Here is a 14377-nt window from a genome sequence, read left to right as displayed (position 1 = left end):
GACAGCAACTTGTCTGTTCCCCTTCCCCCAATTCCCCAGCACTGTTCCCATCCCCCCAATTCCCCAATAAAAATCTTAAAAAAAAAAAAGAATGGTTAATCTCAGTGTTTCCCAAACTTACCTAACTGTAAAAAATCACCTGGGGCAATTGATAAAATGCCAGTTCCCAGGTACCTATTCCTACGGGTTCAATACCTTTGCCCTACACCTGAGAATCTGTGTTTTTTGACCAGAGTTCTCTGTGATTCTTATAATTATGTAGGTTTGGGAACTATTGCTTCATCAAGTGTGGCCAAAAGGTCACACATTCCCCCATTCTAGCACCCACCGGAGACCTTATCTTGATCTTGGCACTCCTTCCTGCTCCTGGATTCTTTGCAACAGTGTTCAAGGCAGCCATTACCAATCTCTGAGAGTCTCCATATAAGAAAGGACAAAACCAATCTATCGTTCTGTTGTAATTAATGGATGATAGCCTCATGATGTGAAACTCATTTTGTAACAGCTCATGGAGAGCACTGAGTGAGTTACCCAACAAGCCATGTCTTGGACCATAGTAAAAGACGTACTCTTGCTGGTGCTGACTCTAGTTGCCATGATCTAAAGGCCCTCTGGAACCTACATGCAGGCATTGACTCTACACATCCCCTGATGAAAATGTTGGAATTAATGGAGTCTAAGGTATGATGTATTTGAGGCTACAAAGTTTCACAGTATGCTTGCCTATAAGCTACAGGGAGCATATCAAAAGAGCCAGCAGCTCCAGCTGACTCCAGAGTAAAACCACATTGTTTGGAAGGGGGGCTTATTAGCTAGCCAGCCAGTCCTGTAGCTGCAGTGGCTAATTAGCTAGTACCCTGTTGGATTTAAGTTGCCATAGTTTCTATTTCTCTTTCCAGTGACAGTTTTCACGTAAGTGGATACTGTTTTTCCAGCCAGCCTAACAAATTGGTTATGGCTCAGCTTGGAAGGCAGACAGACTTGCATTCCAATCCCGTTCAACTGCTTTGCATCTGTTTGACCTTGGGCACATTTCTTAATCTCTCTCATACTATTTTCCTTGCTGCAAAGTTGGGATAAAGATATCATCTAACTCATGGGTTGTTTGTTAGGACCTAACCAGATAATGAATATAGAGTGCCTAACCTGGTGCCTGTCAGGTCAGACTGTCTCACCATGTAGAAATTTCAATCCTTCTTCCTAATCAGAAAATTCCAGTTCCAGTTAAAACTTGACCATTGATTGTGTGTGTGTGTGACTTTCTGATTCAGGCTGTTTGTGTTATGTTGTGATGCCTGTATGAAGTTTGGACTGTAGAGTATTTCCTGTTTTACTCAATCTGAACACCCGCATATGATCTCCTTTCCACTGCTTCACTATTTAAAGGCTTTTCATAGGGCTCACCCTGACTTTTGGAATTACTTCAGGACACCTAGAAGTGTGTAAATTGTTTTTACCTAGCAAAATCACTAATAACTACAATGTGGGTTTTCTTCATGTAGCCAGGAAACCAAATTGTTACATATTGAGTTGTTTTTTTGGAAAAACATTTGTTGAGCACAACACTAAATCAAGTCCCTCTAATACATGCTCTCATAACTTTTTTCAAAGCACTTTTCAATTTGTAATGTTCTCATTTTTGTGAATATTGGCTTAAGAGTCATCTTGTAGTTTTAAACCCCATTTTAAACTTAGCTGGAATAGGCAACAGTTTCACTTGCCACCAACGTATCCCCAGCCTTGAGCGCAGAACCCAGCACAGAGCAGGTGCAGGGTGAATGTGAAGTGCGGTGACACTGCTGGAGCTGACACATCCCCTAGGGTCCTTTTAGAGTTCCTGTGTGCCCAGATCCCTGGCTTCTGTTTGTTTTTGCTTCTAATGGCCTGCACCTTGACTTGCTTTGAGGAACTTCCTTGGGGACATCTAGAGCCTCATTGTCAGGATATTCAGAGAGCTGAAAGCCCATCCCAGTCAATGGCCCAGCCCAAAGGAGTAAGACTTTGAGGTGTAAGTCATACTCCCAAGTTCCTCTATAGGATGAATCCAAAGTCCTCATAAGACTTTGGTTGTGCAAAATGTGCCTGAATCACACCCCTGCTGGGCTCCTGCCCCTTACCTACTTTGCTGCCTGCATTCTTTTATAAGTTTCTCTTGCATATCCTCAATAAATCACTTGCACACAAATCATCAACTCTGGGTCTGTTTCTGGGGAACCTAACTTAAGATATTAAGTAAACTGTTTTTAGGAACAAACTGTCCCTGAAAAGTAGGAAAGCTTTCTCCACTTACTATGTTCTTTCAAGGCTTATAAAGAATAAGGGTGCAAGGGTGAGTTTTGCAGTGCGTATGTTCTGTTGGACACCAGAGATGAGTCAGAGATTCATCAATAGAAGAGGGGTACCGGAATGGTTCTTTCTAGGTAACAAATAACTGTGTGCAACAAGGACAGACGAAACTGGGAAGATGATATGGGCTTTTTGAGGTAAAAAAATAGTGAATCTCTATCAAGAGTATCTTCTATTTGCTGATACATGGCATCCTTGAGAGCACTGTTTTCTTGGTAAATGGGGATTAAAAAAAACTTGGCAGTTAGCCAGGTAATGAAAAGAAATGCATATTTTTCTTAGGTGTGCCTAAACCATTTTCTAAAACCCTTTGAAAGGCTGAGCTGTGCAAATATGGGAGGAAATGGCCAAAGAAATTTCAGCTTTGTAACTGTGAAGTGTGCATGAAAAGGAGAATGGAGATTTTTGCAAGCTGTCAGAAAAGACCTGGGGTGTGCATGAGTGTGATTGTAAGTGTGAATGTTTGCAGGCGATTATGTCCAGGTTAGCGTAGTCTATTTTTGACAGGCAAAAAACAAAAAAACAAACAAAAAAACCCTCAAAACAGAATTTCTTTCATGCGAAGACATTTCAAATAAGGCCATGGAAGATTTCAGAGGGATAAGGCATGAATTAAATCAGAGCAGTGCTTATTCCCATTACCAGAATAAGAATAAGCAATAAGACCTCTATACATGCAGTTATACATCAATAGGCATACAGACATCCATTTAAATGAAAAAATCCAAACGTAACCCACTCCCTCAGGCATAAAATTACTCACTTTAACCCTTGCATTAGAAAACAAATTCTCCTCAATACAAATTGGTAACAACAATATGGCCTCAGGGATAGAAAAGACAGTCTGGGGAATATAATCAATAATGTTGTAAATATTTTTTTAGGGGGCCAGATGAACTCATGTCTTGTTAGGGAGACCAATTCATAGTCAGTGTAGAGGCCTGACCACTGCACTGTATTTCTGAAGCTGATGTTGAGTAATAATGTATGTCAACTATAATTATATATACATATAGGCACGGGACGTGGAGTAGAGTGTGGGAATAGAGTCAATGGAATTGTAATAGATAAGCATGATATCGGGGGTGGGAGGGCAGAAGATGGGGGAGGGGGGTTGTTACTTTGTGAGGGTAAAAAAGATAACTATTGCATTGTTCTGTATACCTGAAACTAACAATAAAATTTAAAAAAAAGAAAAAATAATATAATCTATATTTATAGAGTAATGAGTTCAGAACCGTCTTTATAAACCAGTAAAGAAGACATTATAAACTGCTGAAATGAGACACTACTCCAATGTGCTACAGAGATGGAAGAGGGGAGTGAGACATGGACAAAAGCAGACTACAAATAGAATGTAAAAACGTATTTTAAACTGCATAGTATATATAATGTATGAACATCTATTTGGTTCACCTCAGAAAAATAATTGAAGCTCAAAAAAACAAACAGAGTGGTATCTAAAAATCATAAAATGAAACTTAGTGTTTAACTCTTAATACTGATAATAAAAATAATAGAGGGATTAAGAAAAAAAGAAAACAAATTCTCCTGGCTTAAAGCACTTCTTTATCCTAAAGAGTTTGGCACCACTCCAATTTGTTTTCAACCTGTGAAATATTCTGTGAGAAGGTAACTTTCTGGATGGCCGATTATCCTTCAACCACTATGTCAAGATTGGTTTGCTGCTAGCCCAGCTGTGGAATTAAGAAAGCTTGACTGTAAAGATGGCTTCCTGTGACTTTGAGGATTTTATTATTTTGTAGATTCTGTTCCATACAATGTCATTCTGATTAGATAGAATGCACAGCAGAAAAGCTTTTATTTAGTTACATAATTTTGTTTTTTAATGCAATTAGATATATAAGTAATTTTGAAACATTGGGGAGGGGTAGAGTGAAAGAGGAAATAGAAGCAAATATTTACAAATTGTTTGGCTAAAGAGCTCCAGTGGAACTACTAAGAAACTAGAGAATTATACTCCGGGCTCACGCCTTGGGTTCTGCACTTCAGAGGCCAGGAGTGGGCTATTGGCTCCTTATTCCTTTTGGAGTGAAAGTCCTTTTCTTTTCATATATGATCACTTTTATCACAGGCACAAATTCTCCAGAATAGCCAATCAAATGGTAAAAAATTGAAGACAACCCATTATTCTTTTTATAAGATCTTTGCCTTACTTTCTTTAGTCTTTTTTTTTTTTTTCCTTTTCTGAGTAAGGGAGTTAGAAACCCTTTGCAGCAGTTCTCAACCTGTGGGTCACAACCCCTTTGGGGGTTGAACAACCCTTTCACAGGGGTCACCTAAGACCATCGGAAAACTAAAAGACATTTACTTTACTATTCATAACAGTAGCAAAATTACAGTTATAGAGTAGCAACAAAAATAATTTTATGGTTGGGGGTCACCACAACATGAGGAACTGTATTAAGGGGTCACGGCATTAGGAAGGTTGAGAACCGCTGCTTTAGAGTGAAATTAATGTGTTTGCTTTCTTGAACAGATGAGGAAACTGAGGTCCAGAGAAGTGAAGGTGTTTATCTGTGTTCACACAGCTTTCTAGTGGAAGAGTCAGGGCTACAAGTCAAGACCCCTGATCCCAGTCCTAGCTCTTTTTTACCAACCAGCTTTGCCTCTTTTCAGGGCTTTGATAGTGTTCTCTCCTATCAATGTGTCACTATTTGTTTATTTAATACCTGTTGATGAACTTTTGGGTTGTTTCCAGTTTTAGGTTATAAACATTTCTGTATAAGTCTTTGTAAGGCATATGTTTTCCTTTATCTTTTCTTGAAATTTATTTTATTTAATTAATTTAATTACAGTTGACATTCAATATTACATTGCTTTCAGGTGTACAGCACAGTGGTTAGACATTTATATAACTTATGAAGTGATCCCCCTTCTTAGTGTATCACCCACCTGGCGCCATACATAGTTATTACATTATTATTGACTCTATTGCCTATGCTGTACTTTACATCCCTGTGACTATTTTGAAACTGCCAATTTGTCCTTCTTAACCCCTTTGCTTTTCATGCTTTTGTTTATCTTGTAACGATCTAGGAGTGAAATGATATATGTCGAAGTTTTTAAGAAATTGCCAAACTGTATTCCCAAGTGGTTGCACCATTTTACATTCCCAACAGCACTGTATGAGAATTTCCAGTTCCTTGAAATTCTCACCAACACTTGGTATGGTCAGACATTTTAATTTTAGCCATTCTAATAGGTGTGCAGTAGTATCTCATTGTGGTTTTAATTTGCATTTTTCTTATGACTAATGATGCAGAACATGTTTTCATGTGCTTATTTGCTATCTATATATGTTCTTTGGTGTAGTATCTGTTCAAAATTTTTGCTAAGTTTTTTTTAAAACTGGATGATTTATTTTCTTATTATTGAGTTTGGAGAGTTCTGTATATAATCTAGACACAAATTCTTTATCAAATACATAATTTAAAATATGGTCCTCCAATCTATGTTTTATTTGTATTTTCTTCAGAGTATTTATCAAAAAAGTTCAGTTTTAAATTCCCTAAAATATAATTTATCAATTTTTGATATTATGAACAGCACTTTTGGTATCATAGCTGAGAAATCATCAGCCAACCCATGGTCACAAGACATTCTCCTGTTTTCTGGATGATGCCTTTTTATTATTTGGTTTTACTTTTAGTCTATAATTCATTTGAGTTAATGTTTGTATATGATACAAGGTATGATTAAACACTCATTCATTGCATATGAATATGCGATATTTCTAGCACCACTTGTTGAAAAGATATCATTTCTCCATTGAATTACCTTTTTGAAAATTAGTTTTCCATATATGTGGGCCTATTTGTGGATTCTATTCTGCTCCTTTGATATATTTGTATATCTTTGTCAGCATCCCCCATCTTAATTAATGAAGTTTTATAATAAACCTTAAAACCAGGTAGTGTTATTCTCCAACTTTGTTTTTCTTTTACAAAATCATTTTGGTTACAATTGGTATTTTACATTTCCCGATGAATTTTAGTGTCAGCTTGCCAATTTCTATAAAAAAGCCTAACAATATTTGGGTGTTATTTTTATGTCCAATCTGACAATTACTGCCTTGTAATTAGAGTGTTCAGAGCATTCCATTTAATGTGATTATTGATGTGGTTAGGTATAATTCTATTATCATGTTTGTTTTTTATTTATTCCATTTATTCTTTGTTCTCTTTTTTCTCTTTTTTGGGGGGCAGGGGTCAGCTGAGTACTTTTTATGATTCCATTTTATATCCTTTGTTGGTTTATTAGCTCTAAATCTTTGTTATTTTTGTGGCTGCTTTAGGGTTTATAGTATACATTGTTAACTTGACACAGTCTGCATTTAAGTGATATTATGCCACTTCATGTATATTTTAAGAAGTTTACAATAGTACACTTCAAATTCTCCCTACTCAGCCTTGGTGCTATTGATGTATTTCTTGTCTTTATTCCTCTGTATCTATTTTCTCTCCTTGTTTTTAAGATTTCTCTTTATCACAGTTTATAAACAATTTTATTGTGATATGCCTTAGTTTTTATAGTCTTTTTTTCCCTCATGTATATGTGTGTGCGTGTGTGTACATGTGCTGGTTTTTCGTAGTTTCTTGGATCTATAGTCTTACAGTTTTCATCATATTTAGGGAAAAAAAAATCCCACCATCATTTCTTCAAATGTTTTTCCATCACTGCTTCTCCTTCAGAAACTTCAATTGCACGTCTATTAGCCCACTTGAAGTTGTTCCACAACTCATTAATATTCTTTTCACTTTTTCTTGGATTATTTTATCTCTGTGTTTAATTTTGAACAGTTTTCATGGCCATATCTTCAAATTTACTGTTCTTCTCTTCTGCCAGGCCTGATCTGATGTTTATTCCATCTAGTTTATGTTTTCATTTCAGATACTGTAGTTTTAATCTTTAAAATTTTGACTGGGCCTTTTTTTATATTTCCATGTATCAACTTAACTTTTTGAATATATGTAATACAGTTTAATAGCTGTTTGAAAATCCTTCTCTGCTAATTCTAACATCTGTTTCAGTTCTGGGTAAGTTTTGATTGAGTTTTCTTCTCATTATGAGTAATGGTTTCCTTCCTTTTTTCTTTATACCAGTAATTTTTTATTGGATGTTAAGGATTGTGAATTTTAGTTTTCTAGGTATTGGATATTTTTGTATTTCTATAAATAGTCTTGTAATTTATTCTGGGACACAGTTATTTGGAAATATTTTGAACTTTTGAAGTCTTTCTTTTAAGCTTTGTTACACAGTACCAGAGCCATGTTTAGTTTAGAGGTAATTATTCTCTACTACTGAGGCAAGACTTCTTAGTACTCTCCCAAGTCCACAAGACTTACACAGTTTTCCACTCTACCTGTTGAAACAGGAACTTCCAGACTCCGTGTGAGCAATCGGTCCTGTTCTTTATGGGTGACTTTTTCCCTAGTCTCAATTACTTTCATCACATGCATGTGCTGATCAATACTCTGCTGATCTTGGGGGTGGACCCTGTGCAGTTCTATGGAGTTCTCTTTCTATGTGACTCTTTCTTCTCTGTACTCTGTCTTATGGACTCCAGCTGCCTTAGTGTCCCTAGACACTGAGCTCCCTCTCTTCAACTCAGGGATTCTGCTGGACTACACCTGGTTTTCCTCTCTGTTCAATGCCCATGAAATGTTCTCCAGGTAGTAAGCTGGGGCAGTCAGAATTCTCACCTCATTCATTTCTCATACCCCAGCAACCACCATCCATTGTCAAATATCCATTGTTTTGGAAACCAATGCTTTATATATTTTGTTTACCTTTTTACTCATGTGAGACAAGAGGGAAAATTCAGCCCTCAAAACTCCATTTTGGCCAGAAGTAGAAGCCTAGAATAGTATTTAATCCAGTTTTATCTCCATTTTCCAGATAGGAAAATTAAGACTAAGAGAGGGTAGATAACTGAATCAACATCATACATCTGACAAGGGCTGTGGCCAGGATTTGGAGCCAGGTTGTCTGAATTCAGAGTCTTTGTTACTTTATATTACCCTGATTCCTGAAGATTTAAAATGTAGGCATGATGTAGATATCACAATGGAGACGTAACTGCAACATATTTTTAACCAGAGAACCCAATTCTCTAATCATTCCATCTAACAAAGCATTTACTGTAGATCTTTAAGTGACTTTTTAATACTGAGCTCCCCTGCAAGAGTTCATGACTTTAACTAATTTTCATATGTATTACTCTACAATGCATGATACCCTTTCCTAACTGAACTTTCGGAAATAAGTAACCCACTATTCCTGTATAAAAAGTATTTTCTATCGAATCACTTCACACTTCTCCTTGTCTTCCCAATGTACAGTGAGTGAATGTGACCAGAGGAAACTGACCATCTGCAACATAACACGTGGCTCCTTTTTCTACGGTGACTGGGAGACCACAGCTCTTTCTCCAGATTTCAGAGAAAACAATGCTTCTATGTAGACATTCCGAATCATGTGCACAAGCATATTGGTTGCGAAGTATTCTTGGTTTCTCAGCTTCTGCCAGCAAAGGAAAAGCAAAGTCTCACCAAACAGTCTCACTTCTTCTTTCTCACCCTAGGGTTTTATTGTTTTATTGAAATGTATAAGAGTATGCAATTTTCCTGAAAATTTCTAGCATTGTATTTAACTCACATTTATTCAAAAACCTGAACACTTTCTAATAGATACTTTATATAAATTATCTACTAATTCCATAGCTGAATTAAAATGAAGTGGTGAATGAGCCAGTGGCCTTTATATTTTTTATTAGTCCACTTGGCAAGCTTAGAATCCATGAGAAATGAGCAAGATTTAGAAGTGCAGCTAGGGGACATAGGAGGATGGAGGCTGTACATAACTAATAGAATTGTGAACTGTCACCATCTGTATGAGGTTACCGTAAATATGGCCTCTTGTAAAAAGGCAGCACCGAAAGCATTCCTCATTCATATGAAAATAATTGAATATGTATCACATACTACTTGGAGGAAGAACTAAAACCCCATTTGGAAAATGACTGAGTTAGGCTCCTTTCTTGCTGTGTGACTTCTCAAACATCTTAATTTATATCTTCAAGAGGTTTGGAGGCTTGTCGTTTGGGGAATCTGTCTATACAACTGTTTTATCTCATTGACAAGTTGAGAAATTGCTTCTTGATTTGGCTTAATTGTGTGTTATTTATTTTGTACATTGTCATGTTGAAAGACACAGAGCTGCTCTGGAATGCATTAATTGGAAAGATTTATTTAAGTAGTTTCCTAAAAGAGAAATACATGTACCTGCTAGACTTTCTGGTGCAGAGAAGATAATTCAATTGGAATTCACTGGTGTAGATTCAGTGGTTCCCATCAACACTAGGTATCATCTTTTAGAGTAGTGGCATGCTTTATATGGCTCGGGATAATTCTGTGTACTGAATTAATTTCAGGGACTTGAATGCATAGGCCATTGAACACATAGAAACCCTTTTGGTTTGAAAAATAATCTTTAATTTGCATATGGTGTTATACATTTGAAAACACAAGCTCACATACTTAAAGGAAATTACAATCCAGCCCTGAGGAAACAAAATATATAGAACAATTAAATGCTGAACTATATGGTGCTCACTATATAGGCAATAAGAAATTAGGAGGAAAATCTATATTGTATAGAGTTGTTGAGGGAAGCTTTGTGTAGGAGAAAAAAAGCTGGGTAGGTAGAGAAGAAGAGAGAAGTTCTTACAAATGATGGAAAACAGCATGGGCAGAGGCCAGGAATTTGAAATAAGAACAGAATGCATGAAAGAAGTGAGCTGTTAAGGAATCCTATTGGCGAGTGCTGGGAAATAAAGTTGCTATCATAAGATGACTGGCCTGAAAAGCCAAACAAGGAATTTATAACTAATACCAAAGATATCAGGAAGCCACTGTAGATTTCTGAGCAGATGATAACTATCAGTACAGTTTTAATGAAGATTAGCCTGGCAGTGATGTGCCAGGTAGATGAAGGAGAAAATGAAGTGAGAGACCAGCTTAAAACTAGTGGAGTTGCTCAAGTTAGGAGGATTACAGCAGGGATTTGAGAAAGGACAAAGCAAGTGGAAAGGACTAGTTAGTATTCTGAAGGAATAAATAAGGAGGCTTGAATGCCCCACCTTTCATGGTTCTCCATAACCCCAATGGGAGATTTCAGAAGCAGAGATAGGTGGTGGAGTACATAGGTATGTATCTGCCCTGCTCTCTCATGTCCTCTTATGTAAATGTTCAGCTACTCAGCCTCTTTGGATGCCATCTCTATGACTAACTGAACTTTCCCCAAGAAGTGATAGAGTCTGGAATGGACTTTAAATTCACAAGGATTAAAACATTGATACTTTTTATTTCTTCCCTTCTGAGAATATAATGAAAATTTTAAAAGGTAAAAATGTGAAACTAGAAACAATAATGACATAATGAAAGAAAATGAACTTTCCAGGAAGAAAAGGAAAGCAATGGGGAATCAGAGAGGCAATAAAGGAAAAGAAAAAAGAAGAGAGGTGACAAGCAGATTGCCCAGCTCCTGGGGATTTGAATTACCTTGACTAACATCTAGTCCCTAAGTGACATCTCTGGTCTGTCAGAAGAATGATAGAATTCTAGAGCTTAGAAACCTTCTCCACTTCTCTTGATTCTTGAGAAGTCAAGTGGCTTGCTCAAAATTAGATGGCTAAAGATTACCGTGAACAGGATGAGAACATGGGTCTGTAACTCCTATTTCAGGTCTCTATTCCAGACCCACAGTTTCTTTCCTGAAAGGATTTGGAGGCTAATTCCACAATGTTTGGGCCTGTCTATTTTAGACAACTACTTTTTGGTCACTTAATTATAGTGTGTCTTAGCCCATCCTTCTAAGGGTGCACGACATATAAACTATATAAGAAAAGGGGCTATAATAAGAGAAAAAAAATGAAAGGGAGAGAAAGAAGAATGAGAAATAATAACTAAAAAGAAAAGCATTACCAAAACAATCTTGAAAGCAAACAAACAAAAGACCCAAAGTTGGCGCTCTCACACTTCCCGGTTTCAAAACTTATTACAAAGCTACAGTAGTCAAAAGAGTGTGAGAGTGTGGTAATAACATAAAGACAGGCATATAGACAAATGGAATTGAATAGAGAGCCCAGAAATAAACTCACATATTTGGTCAAATCATCTTTGTTAAAGTTGCTAAGTCCATTAAATGGAGGAAAGGACAGTCTCTTCAACAAATGGTGTCGGGGAAACTGGATATCCACATGCAAAAGAGTGAAGCTGAGCCCTCATCTTATATGACATACAAAAATTAACTCAAAATTAATGAAAGACCTAAAACTATAAAGCTCTTAAAAGAAAACATTGGCAGGAAATCTTCATGACTGGATTTGGCAAGCATTTCTTGGATATAACACCAAAAGCTCAGGCACAAAAGTAAAAAGGACATATTGAACTACATCAAAGTTAAAAACTTGTGTGAATCAAAGAATATAAAAGATCAAACATGCAACCTAGGGAATGGAAAAATATTTGCAAATCATATAACTGATAAGGGGTTAATGTCCAGAATATGTAAAGAACTTTTACAACTCAAAAGCAAGAAAATAAATAACCTGATTAGAAAATGGGCAAAAAACGAGAACAAACATTTCTGCAAAGAGGATATACAAATAGTCAATAGGCACATGAAAAGATGTTCATGACTAATAATCAGAGAAATACAAATTAAAACCACCAAGAGTTACCATTTCATACCCATTCAGATGGCTATTACAATTTTTAAACCCCAGAAAATAACAAGTTTTGGTGAGGATGTGGAGAAATTGGAACCTTTGTGCATTGCTGGTGGGGTTGTAAAAATGGCACAGCTGCTATGGAAAACAATAAGGTGGTTCCTCAAAAATTAAAAATTGAATTATGATCTTTCAATTCTACTCCTGGGTATTGAAAGTAAGATATCAAAGAGGTATCTATACCCCATCTTGACAGCAGTATTATTCACTATAACCAAGAGGTAAAGTACCCCAAGTGTTCATTGACAGCTAAATGGGTAAACATAATGTGGTATATATTTGCAATGTAATATTATTCAACATTAAAAAGTAAGGAAATTTTGGCACATAATACAACAGGATGAACCTTGAGGACATTATGCTAAATGAAACAAGCCAGTTACAAAAAGACAAATACTGCTTAATTCCTCTTGCACAAAGGATCTGGAGTATTCAAATTCATAGAAAAAGAAAGACTGGTGGTTGCCAGGGGCTGGAGGGAGGGGAAAATGGGAAGTTGTTATTTAATGAGTATAGAGTTTCAGTTTTGCCGGATGAAAACATTCTGGAAATTGGCTGTATAGCAATGTGAATATACTTAACCACTACTGAACTGTACACTTAGAAATTGTTAAGATGGCAAACTCTGTTATAAGTTTTACCACTATTGAAATTAAATTTTTTTAAAGCATTCAATGCCATCATTTACTCATATTTTTACATCCTCATCCCAGAAATGTTTAGCAATTAATGTACCTGAGAAAATTTAAATTAATACATTTGTTGAGATAACATGTTTTACCTATTCATAAGTAGACAAAAATATGGCTCATTTGCATACAAATATAAATAACTATTTTATATTTATTTATATAATCATGTTTTTAATTAAAATGCCTAAATTGATTTTAAGGTAAAAAGCTTAAATATATATGTAGAAGTAATGTGATTTCAATAATTATAACTAACATGTATGTTATTTAAATATAAAGAATATTCAAAAGAGTTTAAAGAATATAAACTCTGCGAAGTAATGAGTTGAAAAGTATAATTAAGGTTACTTATAATCAAGAAAAGATGTTGGAGAATTGAAGTAATTTTCTAGATAATTTAGCTAAACATCACTGCTATTGAAAAGGATTGTTTGGACTGACTAATCCATATTGATAATCTATGTTGATCAAATCCATTGGATAATTGTCTAATTTACTGTTCACTTTAACTCTGTAGCCAGAGACAGAGTTTAAACATCTCACATTAAGCGGATCAGTTTTAGAATTCTAGCTTTTGTTTATTATCCCATTTGTTGTAATGAGCAACTACTTAACATTGTGAGATTATTTATTTCTCCATTTCTTTATATCCCTTCCTGGTGAACAATGTTTCTATCATGTACAAGGGATAAAGACACTTTTCTCAAGAGGTTGTGACATAGTTCTTTATTCACAGACTCTGTTATCTTTGTAGGCATGAGACAAATGCTGTCATTTATAATATTTCTCCCATACTCTTATCCCTACTTCATCAATAGCATTCCTCCAAATTGGTGTATAAAGAAAATAAGAAAAAAAGAAAAGAAAAAAAAAAAACCTCCCAGGAATAATTATTCTCCAACTGCCTCTTGAAAAGAACATGGAAGGCATTATCTAACATTATCTAATACACACACCCTTTTCCAAGATGAACATTACATGATTGTCAATCTTCGCAAGTTAATAATGCCATTTAAAATTTGAACAGGGTGTTCTTTTTTAAATCTATTAAGATACTCTAAATTCACCTGAAAGTGGAAAAAAAATTTAAGAATAACTAAAAATTTTTTTTGAAAACCATTGAAATTTAAGTGGAGACATGTTCTATTAGGTGCTTTAGAATCAATCTTGTGTCTTATTTTTTAATTTAAGAATTTCCCCAAATTAATGTCAGACACCGAAACACAGATCCTGGAAACTCATAGAATACCACACACAGGATAAATTCCAAAACAATGACATCTAAGGATTCTATTCAAACTGCAGAAAATCAAAGAGCAAGGAAAACTCTTGAAAAAAAGCCAGAGGATAAAAATATCTTACTTATAAAGAAGCAAAGATAAGAGTTACACCTGACTTCTACTCAGAAACCTTTCAATCAAAAAGAGAGTGGAGAAAATTAAAGTGTTGAGAGAAAAAAAATAAATCACCAATCTTAAATTCTGTATCCTGAGATATAATTCTTCCAAAGTGAAGGAGAAGTAAA

The sequence above is a fragment of the Hipposideros armiger genome, unplaced genomic scaffold, assembly GCF_001890085.2.
Source record: "Hipposideros armiger isolate ML-2016 unplaced genomic scaffold, ASM189008v1 scaffold_489, whole genome shotgun sequence".
NCBI classification, from domain to species: domain Eukaryota; kingdom Metazoa; phylum Chordata; class Mammalia; order Chiroptera; family Hipposideridae; genus Hipposideros; species Hipposideros armiger.
Note: the sequence above shows the minus strand (reverse complement) of the source record.